Here is a 22,762-nt window from a genome sequence, read left to right as displayed (position 1 = left end):
CAGTGAATTTGTACGGTTTTTTAAATGCTAAGTTATGTATTTATTAATATAATTTTTTAAACAAAACTTTTTCATGGCGCGCGCACGGTTCGCGCACCGCGCGCCCACTTTACGCAGTTCGTGCCGTGCGCACACCGTGCACTTCGCGCACTGCGCGCCCACTTTACACAGTTCGTGCCGTGCGCGCACGGAGCGCTTCGCGCACCGTGCGCGCGGGGTGGGCACGCGGTGCTCTTTGCGCACCGCGCGCCCACTTTACGCAGTTCGTGCCATGCGCGCACGGAGCGCTTCGCCCCCAAGGGCCAAATACATTTCTTTTTTGGGGAAAAATCGCGGAGTGCGCGCACGCTGCGCGAACTTCGCAGATTTTTTTCCGTTTGGGTGGTGCGTGCAGGGTGCGCGCACTCGGCGATTTTTCGTTAAAAAAAAAAAAAATTTGGGGCCCTTGAGGGCCTTCTGGGACCCCCTGACCATGGCTAGGGGGTCAGGAACTGTCCACCCTGCCCCCTTTTCACGTTCTCCACATTTTTTTTTCACCCCCTCAGAGTGCGAGAGACAAAATGGCGGCCGACACTTCCTGGTTTCGACCGATTCGAATGTTTACTAAGATCTAACAACCAATCAGAATTGCGCTCGCGCACGGCAAGGTGCGCGCACCCAGCACGCACGCTGCGCAAGTACAGATATATATATTGATTTAAATGCTATTTTCTCTGGAAATACTGAACAGATTTACACCAAACCTGCAAAAGGCACTTCATGGACCTTATGGCTACCTCTCTGCCAAATTTCACGTAATTCTGTTCAGCCGTTCGGGCTGTAGCTGCGACTAAGGGTCCTATGGAAAAATGCATGGGGAAAACGCGTTTTGGGACCCCCCTTTTTCTCGGCCCCCGCTTGACGAATCACCCCGAGACTTTCAGGGTAGGAGCGGAGCGGAGCGGAGCGCCCCATTAGTTTTGAAAATTTCGCGAGGATTCGTCAATCGGCGCCAAAGTTATTCAAAATAGAATTTTGAGATTTCCTATGGAAACTCGGTCCTAACTATAACTATCTACTGGCGACCGCCAGTAGATAATATATATATATATATATATATATATATATATAAATATATATATATATATATATATATGTTTGTATGTATGTATGTGTATATATATATATATATATATATATATTTGGAATTTCCCACTTACTGAATGGGTTTCCACATTGGACCACACATACCAATATGCAGCAGCCCGAAGTGTAAGCGCAAAGTGCAGTACAGCTTTAAGGCAGAAGAGGGGCAGATACATTACTCCATTGGTAGTGGTTACAGCATTATCACAAGACCAAATTACCCCCAGGTAAAAGGATCTGCCTTTGAAACTGGCACTGATGAAAGCCACACAGCTGAAATGTGTCTGCCATAGCGTTTCATGGACTAAAGAACCACACGCTGGGATAAGGTTGCTGAATAAATCCACTTGATTTTAACCCTGAGCGGTATTGGACTCATACTTATTTGTGAGTGAGTATTGGACTGTATGTTTGGCCTGTATCGTAGGCACTGGCAACCGGCACACCCTCTCGGTCTGTTGCAACGCGTGAGCCAGCAAGATTGGACACTGTATTCAAATGCAACACGTCGCCCCCCCAGGCAAACCTATCACCACAGTGTATTATATTACTGCATGGGGAGAGAGGAAAAAGTACTTACTGCAGAGATTACAAGTGGTTCCAGCTTTGGCATCTTCAGTCACGGAGACAGGCAGCTGCGGCGGAGTGAGGTCCGTGAGCCAACAGGATTGGCACACCACCGGGTGTTTGGAATTTCCCACTTACTGAATTGGGTTTCCACATTGGACCACACATACCAGCATGCAGTGGCCCGAAATGTAAGCTCAAGGTGTAGTACAGCTTTAGGGCAGAAGAGGGGCAGATACATTACTCCATTGGGGGTGGTTACAGAATTATTACAAGACCAAAATGACCCCCAGGTGAAAGGACCTGCCTTTGAAACCAGCACTGAAGGCTGAAACTCGTCTGCCATGGCATTTCATGGACTAAAGAACCACACGCTGGGATAAGGTTGCTGAATAAATCCACTTGATTTTAACCCTAAGCGGTGTCAAACTCATTCTTATCCGTGAGTGAGTATTATATATATACACACACATATATATATATATACTGGTTGAAAAGGACATGTGATCTGGAGGTTGGAACTGATCACCCAATCTGGGACAAGCAGGATACTTCATAAGACGTGGGTGGAGACTTACCGTGATGGCAGTAGCATCTGAGGAAGGCAAGTTATGCCGAAATGCATTATGCTGTGCTGTTTCCAATTAAAGGCTTCCATACGGATTCCCCGAGTGACCTCTTTCCTTTCTTTGCCGGAGAGGTGGTTTTTGATATATATTTTATATATATATATATATATATAATTTTATTTTTTCACTGAAAAAACCATAGGTTTCAGGGAGGTTATAGTTAGTTGGACATTTCTCTCGTACAAAACCATAGAAATTCCCCCGTTATAGTTAGTTCAGCTAACTATAACTCGCGTACCCGCAATGCACTGCTGATGACGTCACATATTACATTATTCATCACATCACTGATGACATCATCCGGTGACTGTGTTTTTCTTTAAAGTTTAAATATGTATTATATATATGCCAAGGTGTATTGAAGAATGAGTGGGAGTATAAGTGTCTAGATGGAGGATTTAGCGGGTGCGTGACTGACTGTTTAAGTGAGTGATTAAACGTGTCTTACTGAATGCATGTGTCAGTCTGTCTGTTTTTGTATAAGCTGCTGCATCAGTTAGTCAGTAGCTACATGAGTGTCTATATAGGTTATCGATTGGTTGCCTGAGTATTTGTATGGGTGCCTGAGTGTGTGTGGGGTGGGTGGGAGGTGTATGACTGTGCATAGATGCACAGATAAACTGCTCTGAACCTGTCCCCTGTCCTGTAAACTGTCTCTTTTCCGCCTGCCCTGAGCCCGTGTTAGTTTACGGGTGTATTGATAGTTTAGGGCTCAGGCCAGGGGGGCTGGTGTTTCAGGGTAGTTTTTGAGGCGTGGGCTTAATTTTTAGGGCTCAGGTCAGGGGAGAAAGGTCAGTTAACAGGGAAGGGGACAGGTTCAGAGCAGTTTAGGGATGTAGGGGATCGTTTTTAGTGCTCAGGACAGGGGTGCTAGGGTCAGGATAGTTTTTGGGGCATGGACTAAATTTTTAGGGCTCGGGCAGAAGGGACAGTATACAGGGCAGGTTCGGGGTAGTTTAGGGATGTAGGGGATAGTTTTTAGGTTTCAGAGCAGGGGGCCTGGGGTTGGGGTAGTGTTTGGGGGGTATGTTTGGGGTGTAAAACTATCATGCTACTCCCTTCCTCATGACAAAAAACTTCACACTGAAAACCACTGTGAAGAGCGAGAATTGCTCCCAAGCTGCCACCAGGCATAAAAGACCGTTGTCAATACTTTCGCAACCTAATCCAGTGACCTTTGCCTAACTGATAATTTTTTACTGTCCCAGCCGAATGCAAATAAACCAAATACATTCTTCACTTATTAATGTAACAGCCCACATCTATTACCCAAACCAAGAAACTTGGAAATTCTGGACACCCCAAAAATAGCCAAACCATGCAGAAGCAAAATAAAAGACCCCCAAAGTGTGAATAACACCAATCCATCAGAATTCTAAAAATGCTTCTCAATATACCACCTGTAATTGTGTGGCATGGTCCTTTCACCACTCCCTTTTCTTATGATCAACCTACCAAAATTATCCAACTCTGCTCCCCAACTGGAGGTTTATAGCCCCTGAAATGTTTATGATTCAAAACAATGCCTGCTAACTTACCCAAAACTGTCACCACAAAGAAGCAAACCTATGATTAAATGTACAATTTCATCATATTTTCTTATTAAATCTGGCTAAGAATTCCCTCTCCTTCAAGTTTCACTATTCACAAACTCGCTTCAAGCTGGCACTAGCTCTTCCTGGTAGACAATATTGGTGGGTTCTCCAATGGCTCCTGAGCCCTCAGTTCCATAGATCCCAAAGTTCCATGGGCATTCTGTCTTCTTTGTGTCTGCTGCTGGTGCCAACCCTTTGAATCTTTGTCACTGTGAACGAGATGAAGCATCCACAATGTTATTATCCATACCCAGCACATGTTTTGATCTAAACGGAGTATAAAAATGTAATAAGTCAGCATTAATATTCTCAACAACTTTAAAATTCTGAGATGCCTTGCCGTCTGACCATTTACACAAGCCATTACTGATTTATTGTCCATGTTAAACATAAACTTATTGTCAGACTACTGGTTTCCACAAAACACTAGAGCATTTTGCAAAGGGAAAACTTCTAAGAAGAATACTTTCATCCATCATTCTGACCATTTCTCCACACACCATCTACCAGCACAGAACAGGCCAAACTCCACAGCACTAGGGTCATCTGAGAATATTTGCACCTGCCACAGCAGTTTGTCATCCACACCAATAAAATCTGTCAAAAAGAACTTCCAAACTTTCAAATTAGCTCACAAACCAGCATAAAACTTCACCCTATGGTGTGGTAATAAAACACCCAACATTTCAAAATCTAACTGTTTGTAACATATCCTACCTGCTCTATCCATTCGAAAAGAAAACTTCAAATGGCCAAGCAGAAACTCCATTTTCCTCTACTCCGAGTTTGGCCTCTGCTGCCCCCTCTCCATTGCTTTCTTGGCTGCTAATATGGTCTCCATTCTCATTCAATTGGATGCCCAAAATGATCAAAACAGTGCTCGGCCCTTCGGTCTTTTCTGGGGGCAAAGCCACCCATGGTTCACTCATTAGAATCTGAAATTCAGCAAAAAATTATTCACACATTCCTGTTCATTGTTGTCAACAAAAAGAAAGTAATCAATGTAATGTGTGACTACATGCTTGTTTGCGGCTGCTATGAACCATTATGAGAAAGTGCTGATAATTCAAATTGCATCAAAGAAGTAGCACTCCCCATGAGTAAGACTTTATCCACATAGACAGAACCTCCAAACTGTAAGCCCACCGGTGAGAAATCACTTGGATGCACTGAAAATGGCCTCAAAACGGATTCAATGTCACACTTAGCCAGCTCAGCCCCACTAGCCACAGAACCACACTTCCTCACTAACCTAATGGCACCATCATTCACAGCGTAGTGAACTGAAGCATCCGCAGTTGCATTAAAATCATTCACTGCTGCCCATCAGGGTCACTGGCTTTTTCATCAGGGTAAATGGGATCCCTAATATTAGATCTATTTGCACATTTGTAAGAATGTAAGATATTGTCCTACCTTGGGATTGGAGCTGTAAACCCCTAAATAGGGGTGGATTGGTCAGCCTGGTCTCTGTGGAAGGAAACGCTGTACATAGTCTCATATTTGTTGAGTTGTGTCCTGCAGGATTACCTATGCATCCTTCCATTAGCCAAACTGGTGAATACCAGTTACAGTCTTACATCTCCAATACCAAGGTAGGACATTATCGTACCTTTGTACGAATGTGTATATAGATCTAATAATAAGTATCCCATTTGCCCTGATGAAAGTCCTTGACTCTGATGGGCAAGCAGTCATCTGCAACATGTCGGCACTACGCAGGATTATTGAGTCATAGTATTCGTCACTCATCTGCCTTTCCATTTTTAATGCTACCATGGGTACCTACCAATAACGCTACAACCTTTGCATTTACCGTGAGGTATTTTTATGGAAGATATGGATCCTTAAATTGTCCAGTAATTCTTATTAAGAACGCCCTTGCATAGAGGTCGAGTCAACCCTGATACTTTGTTATGGTGGGATTAGGCCTTTGCGAAAGTTTAATTATGCCAGGGTAATGTGACTCATTTTGGCAATTTTGTGTTACTCTTTTGAAGTGAAATTACCAAAAAATAGTCAATTATGGCTGTTCACTTAATAAGGAGTATTGTGGCACAACAATCCAACGGCAGGAGCACAGAAACAACACACTTAACAAGCTCAAGGGGCTGCTGGCTTCTTCTGTTTGTGTACACAAGCATTTAATGCTATTTTCTTAGCGCAAAATGCATCCTTGAGTCCATTATGGATGGAAGGATGCATTTTGTGCAAAGAAAATAGCTCTAAATGCTGGGTTATGCCCCTCGCATAATTCCACCTAATCTTGCATTATTTTGCTGTAATTTCACAAAATTACGCTACACCAAATTACGTGAATTCTGCCCACCCCTAGGATGAGGTTGCCTATGATGAAGCATGCCAAAATAGTGTGGGTCAGGCATCCTCATCCAATATACATTTTGTTTTCCATAGGAGTAGATCATCTCAACAACTAAAATATTTCACTCATCCGCGAGCTATGTTCATGGGCAAAAGGGGCATTGCCCTGGCACCCTTGACGGAGGGAGTAGGTGGCACCAATTTGTTGAGTGCAAAGGGGGGCAGGCTGTAGGACGGATGCAGGGGGGCTGCTCTCCTGGCAGTAATTTGCTTTCACTTTGAAAAAAACTATAAGGAGCTGAGCATGACAGAGTGCTCCTTATCTTGATGGTAGAGGCCCAAGAGAGGGAAGGAACCAGCTGCAGACAACAATTGCACTAGTGACTAAGAGGCAATTGTGCAGTTGAGCTTCTTCCTGCATTAGGGGCATCGTCAACCCTCCCCCTATGCTTTAGCAGCAACAGCTGGGTGGGGTTTTTGATGGGCTTCATCTGTATGCAGCTCGGCAGACAAAGGCTCATAAATAACTTGGGAAGGTGAGTAAGTTAAAGGAAGGATGGGTGGATGGATGGATGGATGGATTGATGTTATGGTAGATGGACAGATACATAGATGAATGAGTGAAAGGACGGACGTAAGAATGTAAGAGTGAAAGGGAGAGAGTGTATGAGTGAATGGGATGGTGAATGGATGGATGAGTGAAAAGATGGAGTGAAAGGCTGGATTGATGGATGATGAGAGAAAGGATGGATTGATGATAGAATGAGTGAAACAATGGATGGATGGATGGATGGATAGATGAGTGAGAGGGTAAATGGATGGATGGGTGGATGGATGGATGGATGGATGGATTGATGTTGTGGTAGATGGACAGATACATAGATGAATGAGTGAAAGGACGGACCTAAGAATGTAAGAGTGAAAGGGAGAGAGTGTGTATGAGTGAATGGGATGGTGGATGGTTGGATGAGTGAAAAGATGGAGTGAAAGGATGGATTGATGGATGATGAGACAAATGATGGATTGATGATAGAATGAGTAAAACAATGGATTGATGGATGAGTGAAAGGGTGGATGGATGGATGGATGGATGGATGGATGGATGGATGGATGGATGGATGGATGGATGGATGGATGGATGGATGGATGGATGGATGGAAGGATGGATGGATGGAGTGAAAGTATGGATGGATGTCAAAAGGATGGATGAGTGAAAGGTTGTATTAAAGATAGATGAGTAAAACAATGTATGAATGAGAGAATGGTAGGGTAGATGGATGTCTGGATGGATTGATTTCTGGATGTGTGGATAGATGGATGGGTGAAAGGGTGAATTGGTGGATGGATGAATAGATGGATGAGTGAGTTAATGGATGGATTGTTGAGTGAAAGGGCAAATACAGGGATGTATGCACGGATGGATGGATGGGACTAAGTTTGGATGGATGGGTGTAAGGATGGATGGCTGAGTGAAAGGGTGGATAAATGGATGAGCCAAAGGGAGGATGATGGAAAGATCGTGTGAAAGGATGGATAGATACAGTGAAAGGGTAGATGGATGAGCAAAAGGATGGCTAGATGATTGAAAGGATGGATACATGGATGGATGAAAGGGAAGATGAATAAGTGAAAGGATGAATGATTGAGTAGATGGATAGATTTGATGGATAGCTGTCCCTGGACCAGTGGGGGCTCTCCTTTAATGGCTCTACACCCTGCTTGTTTTGTGGTACATTTTTAGTGTATCAAGAGTGAATAATTATTCACTCTTGATATAATAAAAATAAAATGCTAACCTGCTTCGGATCCAGCAACAAAATATGGCAGCTAGTGACATTGTTTGATTGCTGACAAAGGTGCATGAAGGTGCCTGCCCCAACCATCAGAGATACTATTCAAAGCTGGTGAAATTCTAGCACTGCGAGTATGTCTGTGTGACTATATGTGTGAGTTAAAGTGTGAGAGAGTCAGTGAAGGAGTGAGTCAGAGTGAGTGAGAATGAGTTACCGTAATGACGAGTATGTGTAAGAATGAGTTGAGTGAGTGAGGGTGAATGGAAGTGAGTGTAACTGAGTGTTACTGTGTGTGAGACACAGTAAGACTGGCTAATTCAGAATGAGTAAGAATGAGTGGGACTGAGTGGATCAGAGTAGAATGAGTTAGACTGAGTGAATTAATGATTCTGAGACTGAGTGAGTCACAGTGAGACAGTAAACTTAGTGCTAGAAAGTGTGAGAGAACCCTCCAGGAAAACGCTCTTTGGAATTCGAGCCAAGGATTACGCCCACCACTTTTAAAGATCGGCACTGCACTCATCACATCTTTTTGTGATCTTGGGTTATTTATAAAAGAACATGCGCTGTAATTAAGCCTTTACCACCTTGCGTGGTACATTGTTGATGAAGTTTGTCTCTCACTTGCTGTAATTGCCCCCCCCCCCGCAGCCAACTGTGCAAAGCACTGAGTAATCAGATGCTTCCACCTCACATTTGAACATCTCTAATGCTCTGGAAAAGAAAAAGGGAACTCCTTTTGAAATCACAGCAAGTATATTCCATGTCACCCCAACCTCTTGCCTGTTCTGAACCCCCAGATTTGGTGGGAAGCCTCATAAAGATAAGGTATTGTATCAGCAAACTACTTGCCATATGCATAGTTGGGGCAGGGCTTGTATGTGCCATCAGGAGAGTATGCAGGCACCTGCTGACAATGTACTGGCAGGTGGTACCTACACTTCAGGGGGCACCCCATTCATTCTGAGCCCCAAGCACATCTTGGAGACATGGGAGACTCAGGTGCCCCTAACCACATTCTGGAGGGGGCCCAATGATTGTGCATTACTCCACTGGCCACTATCCACTGTAGCCACAGCTCAGTATCCACCTTACCCAATTACTTATCTTGATTAACCCCAATCCTTGCCTGAACTCAACATCATAGTGCAGCCAGGCCAACCCACCAAATTCCATCTGTGTCTTTCTAAATGTATCCTTATTCTTAAAAATAGCAATGCAGCCTTCTGAGTAAAGGTCACAATATTCACTGGCATAAATACAATTATTAATGTCCAAGTTTCCACATTAACCAGAACCATAGGCTGCCTAGCTACTTCCCACTTCTCTTACTTGAAGCCTTAATTGACCTGCTCCTCTCTATACAGCAGCTTCTAAACAGCCACCAAATTCCCTTTCCTAATTTTCTCCTTGGCCACTTTAAATAAATGTTCGCAGAAAAGTATAGTCATACCTCCATGTACAGGAAAATTTTCCTCGCACCCTTCCCATCTCAAATTTCTCTTCACCGTCTTAGTGCAGATTTTCTGGCCCTTTCTCCTCTGACCCATCCTCTCAAGTTTGACTCACCTCTGTAGGTTTCCATTCCTTGCCTTCATTCTTATCTGTCTCTATGCCATATTGCTGTCTTTCCACATTGTGTCAGTCTGCACCACCATACATTTCTTTGCCACCATTGGCATCCTAAAATCCAAGCCAAACCCTAGTACTCGGAATCTCGTCTCAAGTTCTCCAAACGTTTCTAGCTGCTTCATCTTATTCTTTCTTCTCTCATCTCCTTTCTGTCTTAGATGCTGCTTTTACTGGGCACCGCTCCTATCACTGACCTATAAAACACCCACTCTCTATCCCCTATCAACCTCCTCAACTCCTTTCTGTCACCCAACATCCACCACGTGTTCACTCTCTGTTGCGCACTATCTGTCACATTTTCCCCATCAAAAATGTCTGTCTCTTCCAACTCCACGATATCCTCTTCCTAATCCAACTGCACAGTTTCCAATCCATTACCCATCTCTCCACCATTAACATTCTCAAGTTTGGTATTTCCCTATCACCTATTCCACCAACGCCCATGTCCCACATACAGCCTTTCTAAATTTTGCGTTGTTGGTCCTCTACATTCATCCTTCACCATTGGGAGGGTTGTGCAGTACCTCCCCTTCTTTTCAGCCCAGTGTCCTGGAGCTGCTCTGAATTACACCAGTCTCTTCAACTCCAGACTGGTCTTACCTACCAGGTTTAGGCTTCTGGACTTCGTCATATTTCCTTGGCCGAATGGTCTACTTCTGTCTAGATTCCCACAGCCTGTTTCAGACTTTCCCTCCTTATGATCCACTGGCACTGCCTGCCCTGCCCTCCCCTTATGTACTTATGTGCCCAGACGCATCAGTTAATGCCTAGTCAATATCTGCAGATAAAAGTTATCACCCTTTTTCACCTGGCCACACTCCCTCCTGGACCGACAGCTGTGTGGAGAAAATCATGCCACCGTGGCATTTTGCAGTTTATTGCCTATCCATCTCAGAGCACCTTTCCACTTTAAGTCACCTGTATAATGTGAAAATAATTGACTCTTCTTGTAATTCTGTGAATAACCTGCTTAGAGAATCCCACTGTAACGAGGGCTCTCATTCAACGTCTTACCGTTGCAAGAGTTTATGAGCACCTTTCTTGTTCAGTTGTGGTGCATCATCATTCGCTTCCTCAGCATACTCTTCCCTCATCCCTCCCACCTTCTTTGATACACACACACCTGCAGTGTGCTTACACTCATGTGCCACATAGTGCCATTGAAGGTGCACTGCGCCATCCAAGACCTGCATGGAAGCACCTCCTCTCCCTGTCAGTGTCACAATATGTCAGCAGCGCAAGATAATAAAGATGCCATTAACCTTGAGTATCGGCCAGCGGGGACGATGACTGGTGGGGAGCACCCCACCTCCTCTGAGCGCAACCTCCCACAGAGCAATAAACACTACTGTGTAAGGGAGCACCCCGGGGAAAAGGAAGTGGGGAAAACAAAAAAAAGTATTGCTGCACGGACTGTTCCTTGTCTCCCTATGTCTGATCTGGGGTCTTGGGAGTCATCAACACCCTCTTCATGGAAGTACTGTGCTTAAGAGAGAGAGTTCTTTTAGAGCATGTACAGAAAAGACCAGGCATACACAGGTGACCATAATGACTTTCAAACACTCACAGTGTGAACGGCAGCAAAAAGTACTTAGTTGGTAGAGAGCACTGGTCCTAGAGAGAGCGAGAGTCTGAATGTCTTGAGGCTCTCGCAAATGTACCAGGACCTGAGGTGCTCCACGGAACAATCAAAACGGAAATAAAAGATCTGCTAGCGACCTTAATACAACTTCAAACTCAGGCACGAAGCTTGCCCCAAACGAATGACAGCTAGAAGAGTCCAAAATGCAAATAATACAATGTGTATCCGCAGCGCTGTTTGTTCTGTCCACAGCCGGGAAAACAACAGTACTGAATATGGGGTTTGCACCCAGCCGCTGTTCAGAATCACAGCATGAGGGGGCACATGACCCGGTTCAGTAATCGTGAAAGAAAGCACTCCGGTTCGCTGTATGGTCTGGGACTACCGCATTTCCCCCTCCCCCTGCGCGTAAACCACATTTTAATGAGGGACAGGAGAAGGTAATTACTTTTGGAGGCGGGGGTCGTACAACCCCCGGCCATATTTATTAAAATATGAAAACAAAATTAAAATTTTGAAATAAACAATATTTACACAATTATACGCAGAAACATAACACGACATTTAATTACAATTCATATGCACAGATATCAGATGGCTAACCTTAAACTATCTCTAATACATAGTTTTACTATCCGAATCTAACATCTGAACATAATCATACATTAATTACTTTCTGCGTATCCTATTTGGGCCTACGGCAAGGTCGCTAACCGGTGTCAGATCCTTATCAATAAGCCACGCCCTCCCATAGGAGTTGCGCATGCGCAGAGGGCCCGCTTACCGAGAGGGTACTTCCCCCCCCCGGTTACCCCCATACGTTCCCTGAACTCCATTCCAATTTGGGGGGTCTTGCACTCTGCGCCATTTTAATGACGTCCATACCCGTGCGGGGTGGCCAACCAGCCTAAAGAAAGCGTGACTCCCCTCTTTCCCCGCACCCATCCATCCAACCGGATGTACCGCCCCTGGAGTTCTAGGAGAGACCCCTTGTCCCTCCTCCTGGGCGACCCCATCCGTGAATGGCGCCGCCCCCTAAGGACCTTAAAGTTACTGCTCACCAGTCATGACCTTACCGCCTGACCAAGGAGTAGCAAATAAATACGACGATAGATGACCTGTAAACGGGAAAAAACCTAAGGAACAAAAAACAAAACCGCACCGTCACATTCATTACCCAATGACCATATTGCAACAGGGGATGGTGGGTGGGCAAACAAAATAGCAGCCTCCCAGGGGCTGCGTCCGGATACCTGAGAGCGCGGGGCCATGAGACCGCGTCCCGCGCTCCCCGGCCTTTTATCCTAATACTGGGGGCAAGCCAGTTCTAACTGGCCTGTCCCCTGCCGCCCCCTTGACCCGGAAGCACCTTAATTGCTTCCGGGCCAAGGGTTCCCTTCCGCCACCCAATCCCGGCCGCGACGCGCCCACCGCGTCATGCTGAGGCAGTGGACGCGCCGGGCCGGGCGAACAGGCGAGGTGGGGGTCGGTGCCCCGCCATATCTGCAGCGGGGCCAATACCGGCCCCACCTTTCTCTATGGTCTGGGACTACCGAATTTCCCCCTCCCCGCGCGTAAACCACATTTTAATGAGGGACAGGAGAAGGTAATTACTTTTGGAGGCGGGGGTCGTACAACCCCCGGCAGTATTTATTAAAATATGAAAACAAAATTAAAATTTTGAAATAAACAATATTTACACAATTATACGCAGAAACATAACACGACATTTGATTACAATTCATATGCACAGATATCAGAAAGCTAACCTTAAACTATCTCTAATACATAGTTTTACTATCCGAATCTAACATCTGAACATAATCATACATTAATTACTTTCTGCGTATCCTATTTGGGCCTACGGCAAGGTCGCTAACCGGTGTCAGATCCTTATCAATTAGCCACACCCTCCCGTAGGAGTTGCGCATGCGCAGAGGGCCCGCTTACCGAGAGGGTACTTCCCCCCCCCGGTTACCCCCATACGTTCCCTGAACTCCATTCCAATTTGGGGGGTCTTGCACTCTGCACCATTTTAATGACGTCCATACCCGTGCGGGGTGGCCAACCAGCCTAAAGAAAGCGTGACTCCCCTCTTTCCCCGCACCCATCCATCCAACCGGATGTACCGCCCCTGGAGTTCTAGGAGAGACCCCTTGTCCCTCCTCCTGGGCGACCCCATCCGTGAATGGCGCCGCCCCCTAAGGACCGTAAAGTTACTGCTCACCAGTCATGACCTTACCGCCACAGGCCAGCATAGTTGACCGACTATCTGGCCCCCCCCATCCTAAAACTCAGAAAGGTCATGCCCCTGCCTCAATTCCCTGACCAAGCCTATGAAAATTTATCAACACTATTTCATCACCTAACCTAGTCGAGTGGACCCCGACTTCGAAGAAGCACAGTTCGCCCTGACACCCCATGTGACCAGACTATGCTGCAGCCCTGGTACTCCTGTGCTAACCAGCCAACCTTGGAGATTACCTCCTCCAGCAAGACCCTTCTGCCTAGTGATATGGAGTGGTTCCCCCACTAACTATAAGAACTATTGCGGCGAAGGACTGTGTCTCTTCAGAAGATCAGTCATAAAAAAAAAAAAAAACTAAACTGACTGAGGCCAAGGAAAGATACTTGAAAACCACCCTGCTCTCAGCTCTGTCTGTATAGTCTGCAGGTGTAAAAAACGCTAGCTTTCCTCCTCCCTACTGGAATCTCTGCAATTCATGCCGAAGTGTACCTCGGCATAGACGTGTCGCTTTCCTACTCCCATGCGAAGTATTCCCACTGTTCTACCCAGGCGTAAGGTCCGCAACCCCCTTCCTAGTGTAAGATAACACAAATGCCAGGGCTGACTGAATCAGACAAAAATTGACATACCGCCAGGGAGCCACAGAATGGTCTTGATTGAACGCATCGCGATGTAACACGGTGCAACCCCAACCCCTAGCATTATTAGCACCATGCTCTAAACCGTCAGAGTTGACCAGCCACTCACATACCCTGGTACTCATTCCCGATGTGATTATACAATTTTGATATTAACCCAGGTAGTGCCCCACAGGCTCCCAGATAGTTCCCATGAGCATACCATGGGCCTCATGAACCCCTGAAACCGAACCAATATGCTCTAAGATAGGTTCTGTGTTGGCTGCTGCCCCTACTCCGGAGCCTCCCAACACGGACAGAGACCAATTTAATGACAAGGGGCGTTGAGGAATCATTTTGTACCCGGTCACTTCCCATTTGCAGGATAATAATGCTATGGGGCTGGATTCATCATAGGGAGTGAACCTGCCATTCTGGAGCCCTAAACTGTGAACTATCTGCATCCGAGCACAATGTTCTGGGATAGGCCCTGTGCCAACCTATCCCCCTACATGGAGCATCCCAACACTGCTCAATGTCCGCACCGAAAGGCGCCTGCGTGCACATGCGCCGTAATGGCAGTTAACTGTTCCATGACACAGAAGTTAATGTGTCGCCTCTGCCCCTGATACTTGTGTTTTATACCATCGGTAAAGGTATATACCTACAAGGCAGCGCACTGCCACCATAACTCGATTGGCAAAATTAAATGGGTGACAACCATACCCTCCCACTAGAATGCATGAGCAGCTCTGAAGGTATACACCTGCCAGGCAGACGTACTGCCAACTTACCACAAATGGCAACAACAAATGAGTGACAACTATACATTCCACTATGAAGCATATGGAGCACTGTCTCAGGCTAGCACCACCTGAACCACTGGGTTGATCACCCATCCAACTTGATGCCGCCGCTTGCCACTCACGTTCAGGATCCACCAGTCCCCTTGCTTGTCCACCTCTTGTAGTCATAGCGGTGTGTAGCACTTCCAGGCATCAGGCGTGGATCCAGGTATACATAAATGAAAATCAAAGATCAATGATTAGTGCCTTATGCTGTGAGGTGCCCAACAACGATTTTTTAAGTCAGCGCTATTCCGCGCGACTGTACTCTCCCCCTTTTACCCACACCCCAAAAAAAAAAGTGTATTGATGCTATTCTTCAGCCCGCCGGACCCATCATTCGTATGCCAAAAGGATGCGCTGATACTGCCAATACTACACCCCTCTCTCGGTGTGACACTGCCAGGGCCCATAATCTGCCGGCCGCGGGGTGCATTGCTACTGAGTGGGTCTGACAACATAGGCCCCCTAAGGACCCCAAATGTGAACCAGCCCCAGAGAGTGGGTCCAGCGCCACACAACCCAAGAATAACCTGCTTACTTTACAAGTCCAATGTACCCCAATAATGTGTGACCCCACACATACATTACACTGTGTAAGTGCACGGGCAATGGTGTACAGACACTGACCAGACATCGGACTCCAGTGCCTGCATGTATAATTGGACCGGCGCAGAGGCGCCGTGTGACTTAACGCCGTCCTGGAGCTACTTCCCCTGCACATAGCGCCTAGGGCTTCTTGACCCCTCCTTCATATGCACCCCCACACTGCAGACACGGATACCCTTGATGGTGTGACGACAAGGCCTATACGTGTTGAGAATATACTTAAGTGACCCTGACCTTCAGCCAGTGCCTAGTGGGCCGAACCTCATAATCATTTAAAGGCATCAGTTAACATGCTGAGCCTAACTCACAAACTAAGAAATGTAGCATAATGTGCAACCCTGTAACCTACCATAAAGGTACCTTATATGTAAAGGAGTGAAGCTTTGTACCAACCTGGCAATTTACCAACTGTTTGAGCAGATCCTACAGTGATAGGTCTGACACACCGTGTTAAAAAGGGTGGCCTACCCAGGCGGGTGGCAATGCTGGTGGTACAGGTCCACCAGCAGTTCTTGGCTTACAGGCCATGGCCCACACCTCTCGTATTCCTAACAATATTCTTCGATAGACCTGGTACCTTCACCCTAGGACGCCCTCTGCAACTGTGCTCACCTGCAGGTGAGACCTACACAATCCTAGAACCTTTGCCATACGCATCAACCGCAATTGTTAATCAGACTCACAAATGCATCACCTCCGGATCATTGTAAGTAGACTCCTCTGAGACTGTCCCGCCAGTCTCATTGCACAAGGAACATTGAAAACGGACAATAAACTTAAAATGACGCTTAGCATAACGCCAGATGCCCCACCTCAGGGACGCTAGATTCGGACTTACAATAGGGAGAGCCTTGCATTGCACTGGTCACAGCACACTGAGGTAACATTGGGATCACCCAAAAGGAGAGTGCCTACCATGAGCCATACTTGACGAGTTATGTACCCATTTTTCAATTGAGACCGCCTAGCTTATCACCCGCTGCATAACATAGCACAACATAGTCCACGTTGCCTCTAGACAAGAGGTGGATTTGTTAGTATGCCAGCACTTCATCATACAACTAACAGATTGTGTCCCATAAGGGGACATAAGATGTGAGTGTTAATTACCCTGTGAGACCTTGTGTAAGTGTCACCAAGTTTTGGTTTTCTCACTCGTTCAGGAGCACTCAAATTGCATTTTATGATAAAAGAATGTATTGCATCCTCTAGCATGAAACCCTGCTTCCTGAAAACATGCATTGTTCAGTACACAAGTACATATGGTTACCTCATGAAAAAACGCTCTGGGACTTACTCATTAGTAATCCGTAACATTTGTGACCTTCACCAGCCTGTGATCTGCGGCCTACTTCTACTTCCTTATTTGGAAAGCTGTCAAGGGTGCTTTTAAAAATTGTCAAAAGTCCGCCAAAATACAAAAATGCACAATAACCATTGCGTCGGTGTGGCTCATAGATAGAGCAAAAAGGGGTCTGAACGTGGTGCATTGTTGGGTTAGGCAGCGTCTGTGTGCCAACACTGCGTCAAGGCACTTGTAAAACGAAACCAAAATGAATGAAGTGTCATAAGGTGTGCCGTGGCCCCACGTGGATGTGAACTAGTGTATGCACAGTGCAATACTGTCACGTGTTGGCTTAGCTTAAAACTTTCTGCGTAACATGAAAGATCGCGACACACATGGTTGTACAAGTGGTGACATGCCCAAGTGGGTGTGAATGGCACAACGTAAGATATACACCAACTAAAGGATAATACATGGGCAAGTACAAAACGAGAAACCCAAGGCATGACATGTGCAGGTCCCCTACCATGCCAATGTATAAAAATACAATCAGAGGCAACTGCCTATTTTGTTCTGTACTCTGGTCGCAAGGATAAAACGCGCAGAGGTAATGGAGCAACGACCAGGAAAACCAATAAGTGAATACACCATGGGAGGAAACCAATCACACAAAGGCGGGAGAATTATCAGCAATGCATTACTACTGTACAATGCAATACTATTGAATTTTATGAAAAGATCCTCGGGAGAAAATGTAACCGTGACTTACGGAATCCGAAACACAATCCTTCCTTTAAAAAGCAGAAACACAAAACTGTTCTCAACTGTGCAGCTGTTTCTGTACACAAATAAGCATAAACTCAAAAAAGCATTGCAATTGAGCTCGCTGTTACTGTACAAATCAATCATACTGATTATTATGAAAACATCCTGGGTAGGAAATGGAAGCATTGCTTCTCGAACCAGAAAACAGTGCCTCCGTAAAAAAGCTTAAACACAAAACTGCTCACAACTATGTACTGCAGCTCGTAATGTAGGCACAGTGTATGCCCTCTGGCCCAACCCCCCAGAATCGCAGCATGCGGACGCGACCTCGTGTTTCCAATATTACCCATTAAGCCACCGAGACGCCGCATTGCCAGAGCCCCTTGCACCCGTGTGCCGCTTGTTATTCGCGCCAAGATATTCGAGCGGTGTACCCGATGGCCGCATTTTCATTCACATTTTTCCTTCTGGCACGGGAGAGTAAGTGATTTCCCCAGAATCACAGCATGCGGACGCGACCTGCGCCAATATTTCAGGGCCCCCCCAAGCCAGATTACGCTGCAGGCTACTATTTCAGCTGCATGCTCACCAATAAATTAACACGGGCGGAAAGGCAGCCCCTCACATCACGGCTGGCCGGCACAGCTATTCCCCTCGCATTCAACGCTCTTTTCGCTGAGGAGCCCGACACCGGCTCTGGCCATCTCGCGGGTCCTGCGATGGCAGCCTCCATCGACCATGCCACCAATGAGCCCCTGTCGCTCACACTCTGCGTCGCCAGACTGCTCCCGAATCCGCCAAGTAACCCTGAAAAACAAAGCAAACAAAATAGTTAGCAGCCTCCCAGGGGCTGCGTCCGGATGCCTGAGAGCGCGGGGCCAAGAGACCGCGTCCCACGCTCCCCAGCCTTTTATCCTAATACTGGGGGCAAGCCAGTTTTAACTGGCCTGGCCCCTGCCGCCCCCTTGACCCGGAAGCACCTTAATTGCTTCCGGGCCAAGGGTTCCCTTCCGCCACCCAATCCCGGCCGCGACGCGCCCACCGCGTCATGCTGAGGCAGTGGACGCACCGGGCCGGGCGAACAGGCGAGGTGGGAGGGAGGGGGTCGGTGCCCCGCCATATCTGCGGCGGGGCCAATACCGGCCCCGCCTTTCTCTTCTGTCCGCAGCGAGAGTGCCAATACCCGGAAGCGCAGGAGTCACCAGCACGGTGAAAGTACAAATAAAGTCTCGGAAGTAGGGAGGCGCGATTCTGGCGTCTCTCTCTCTCTCCCGGGTCACTACCGAAATACCTGAAACATCCAGTGCAGGTAATCGAGGGAAGAGAAATGAGACGGGAATGCGGCTGAAGGGAGCACGCCGTGCTCTGAACTTCACATCGGCAGCCTGTCGGAATCCCGAGGCAGCGCAGCATCCATCCAGGGACGACAAACGAAGAATCCAACAAATCTGGCGGGGAATACCATCCGCCCACAAGGAGAGAACAGAACTGGCTAGATTGTCAAGTGCCTACTCTTCCTGGAGGAGGTGCTTTATAGGGGCAGAGCACAGAGAGATGCCTGTTCCTCATGATGCGACCCAGGGGATTCTGGGATTTGTAGTGCACTGGGCGCCTGTTACCATAGTTTTGGGCGTCATGCACACAGAAGCTGCAAGCCTGGTGAGTGAGAGTATGTTTGTGCTGTGTGATCGCGACAGTCAGTCTGCTTGTGCTGACCGCACCTGATAATATCTTTCCTTCTTTGACACTACCAGCCATACCTCAGAAGCTGGCTCTCCTACAGAGGTAACTCCATTAGCAGAGACGTCTAAGACACTGAGGTCACTATACACAAACTGTGCAGCTCGTGCATCCCACCCATCCACAGCGTCATCCTTAAACCTCATGGTAAGCCACGGGAGCCTTCTGGTATCACACCAGGAACCATCATAACCTCCTCTACATTGGCTGCCCCTACATACCCCCCTTATCCCCTGAAATACCTGCCCTTAGGAGAGTAGGAGGGATGCAGACCAGCACCCGGGAGTTACATCACTTGCCGCCTACTCAGACCCACCCACATCTCATCCAGGTCCCTCAGTTTAAGAAGGTTCTTCCTGCCCATAGCTAGAAGAGCCCTCATCCCCGCCCAAGCCATCACACAAGAGGACACTCATTGGAACCCAGAATTACGGAGAAATTCCACTATATCACTTATAATATCCTTATATGTTCATGAATCTAAAAAACCAATACGGCTGGAGCAGACTCACGTGCCACATTGGCTTGTGAGAGACTCCTCTTTAGAGGCTGCTGTCCTGCGATTCCACCATTTCCCCATAGCCCGGTCGTTGAAGACGGCGCGTTTCCCAAAACATACAAGTGTCAGACTGTTACCAAGCTTGCATCTCAAGAGAAAGGCCCTGAGGTAAATAAACCAGGATGCTGCCAACACGAAAAGCATCAGCACGAGAAAACTGGTAATTATTCTAGAACAGACAGAAAGCTAAAGCATGCCACCACTGCAGAAAGCACAGCAAGGGAGCAGGTATCCCTGGAGATAGCGGAGATATGACAGACTCTCGGAGGAGGGGGCTGCGGGGCTGGTGCCTTGACAACGCCACCGCCAGGCTGTCATCTGCTGGGATTAATTAAGAGTTCAAGCCATCTGCTTCGGTGGAGAGAAGCAATCTGTTGCAGGTCCGGCTAACAGGTGGGTGCTGTTGACTGTGAGGCGGTTAAGGGTTAAGATAAACATTAGGGGCCAGTTTACAATCACAAGTGCTACGCACATCAAGGCGCGAAATCTGAATTAGAATCCACTGTGAACATGGTAAAAAGTCCCTGTACTGAACAAGATCTGGGACCACTGGCGGGCATGCAAGGCGAGTGTATGAATGCTCCCTGGAGTGTGAGTGGATTTAGAACCAGAAACTGGCGCCATGATGAAGGGCAGATCGAGGAATATCAGAAACACGGAATTTGCTCCCACAGAAGGCAGATGTGTCTTTCTTTAGGTTTTCTGCTGGTAAATGTAACATTAAATTGCCCTGCCAAGCTCTTATTGCTCTCATTTCGGTGCATTTTCCGTATCTAGAATACGTCATACTATTCGACTGGTTCAATCAGCATATGCAATTTTCTGTTCTTGTTTGTACAAATGAAAAAAAAAAGATTAATTAAAAAAATAACCCTTAAACCCTGCCTTGGGCAGGAAAAGGTAGACGCTAGCAACACCCTGGGACTGAGTTAAGGCCATGGAAGATGCAATGGTGTTACCCATTGGCCAGTGACAGCAGCTATGGTTGTCATCGTAGACTGGTCTGGTGGCTCTGTGGACTAATGCATGTACCCCAAGAATCTATGTTAAACTTCTTAATCCCATGTTCTATCCTCAGCTCATACGCTTCACCGTTTATCCTTCCTAGGTCAATAACAATGAGTGCCGTCAAGTTGGATAGAAATAAATAGGAATCTCTGCACTTTGACTGAGCTTTCTAAAGTGCCTCTTGGCTTCTATAATAGAGCCATGGGAGTAGAACTGTCATGTAGCCTGTGGGGCAACCTTTGTGCAAGGCCAAGTACTGCTATGTGCCTGATTAGCTTCACAACTGGAGCAGAGTTTGGCCATTTAAAAGGATTAGTGCCTTGGTCTTCAAATGTCCCTGAACAGGCTTCCAGACCATAAGTACCCTAAGTAAACTAATGGAGAGAACATAAAATATTTAATTAGGATCAAACACCTGTACGGATCACAAATGTAGTTGTAGCTTTACACAGAGGTAGGATACAAACCAGACACTTAAATGTCCCCTGAAGGGAGTGGAACTATATATAGCTCTTTCAAGAAGACTGTGAGGGAGTAAATTGAGGGCAAGTCTGGAAAAGTTTATGGGTATTCAGACAGAAGTAGACTAGTTGACCAAGGAAATGCGGTACAGCTCAGAAGCCTAAACCCGGTAGGTAGGACTAGACTGGGGATGTGGGCACTGGCAAAGTTCAGAGCAGCTCCAGTGTACCATGTAAAAGAGAAGGTGAGGTCCTGCGTGGCTCACCCAATGATGAGGGAATAACGTACAGGACCAAGCACGTAGAATGTGAATGTTTGTTTAGGGAATATTGGCAATAGTGGAATAGGTGATGGCAGCAGCAGTCCATCCATGAGGGCGGAGGGGCCACGTTCCCATCACATTTTGGATATAAAGAGTGACTGTCAGGCTGAGAAAAGGTCAGCCTGACAGACACTCTTTATTTTCTGGTCAGGCAGCCAGGAGCTAGACATGCACTAAATGTGCAGTCTCCTAGCTGCCTGAGCTAAACTTTGCACCGGTTGAGGATGTCACAGCTCCTGTGGGTATGACTTCATCAACTCGGCAAAGTTCCTCAAGGGCCTCCCACTCATGATGAGGGGGAGCGTCAGTGATAGCCTCATGCCTCAGGTGCTTCACTTTTAAGCCCTGAAGGGTCGAGTGTCTATCACTGACACCTCCTCACAGAGTGGCAGGGGTAAGCAGTCTCTATGACCCCATCCTACTCTGTGACGAGGTAGGAACTGCTGTCTTCATTCACTCACTGACCTAAGGTCAGCTAATGAGGGGAGACAGCAGTCCCAACTCTCCTGCCACTCACGAGGGTTCCCTCCCTGAGAGCTAAAGCAGGTAAGTGTTGTGTTTTAATTGACTGTTTGGTGAGTGCATGTATGTATGAATGTGTGTGTATTTGTGAGTGAGTGTTGTCAATGGGTGTGTGTGCTCTTGTCTGCATGTGAATGTATGGGTGTGGATGAGTGTGCACGGATGTGTGTGTGGGCCCCCCCACTGCCCCACTCTCATTTAAACTGTACTTACCGGCCACCAATGGGTGATGGAGAATTACCAAATAGAAACACATGAATGATGGAGAGGGAGGTAATGGATTGGGAAATTGCAGAGCTTGATTATGAGGAGGATTTGGATGAGTTGGAAGAGGGTTAACTTGTTGATGGGTAAGATGTGATGGAGAGTGAGTAACAGGGAGTGAAGAGGTAGTGGATATAGAATGACAGAAGGGGAGCTGACCAGATTTAGGGAGAATTACAGCTGGGGCCATATTACAATAAGTGCCCCGGCAATACTTTGGTATTATAGAAGCGGGCCCAGATGCTTGTGCGTCCCCGTCTATAATACCGGA

The sequence above is a fragment of the Triturus cristatus genome, chromosome 9, assembly GCF_964204655.1.
Source record: "Triturus cristatus chromosome 9, aTriCri1.1, whole genome shotgun sequence".
Classification (NCBI taxonomy): Eukaryota; Metazoa; Chordata; class Amphibia; order Caudata; family Salamandridae; genus Triturus; species Triturus cristatus.
The sequence above is the reverse complement of the archived record's forward strand: the minus strand, read 5'-3'. Positions refer to the sequence as shown.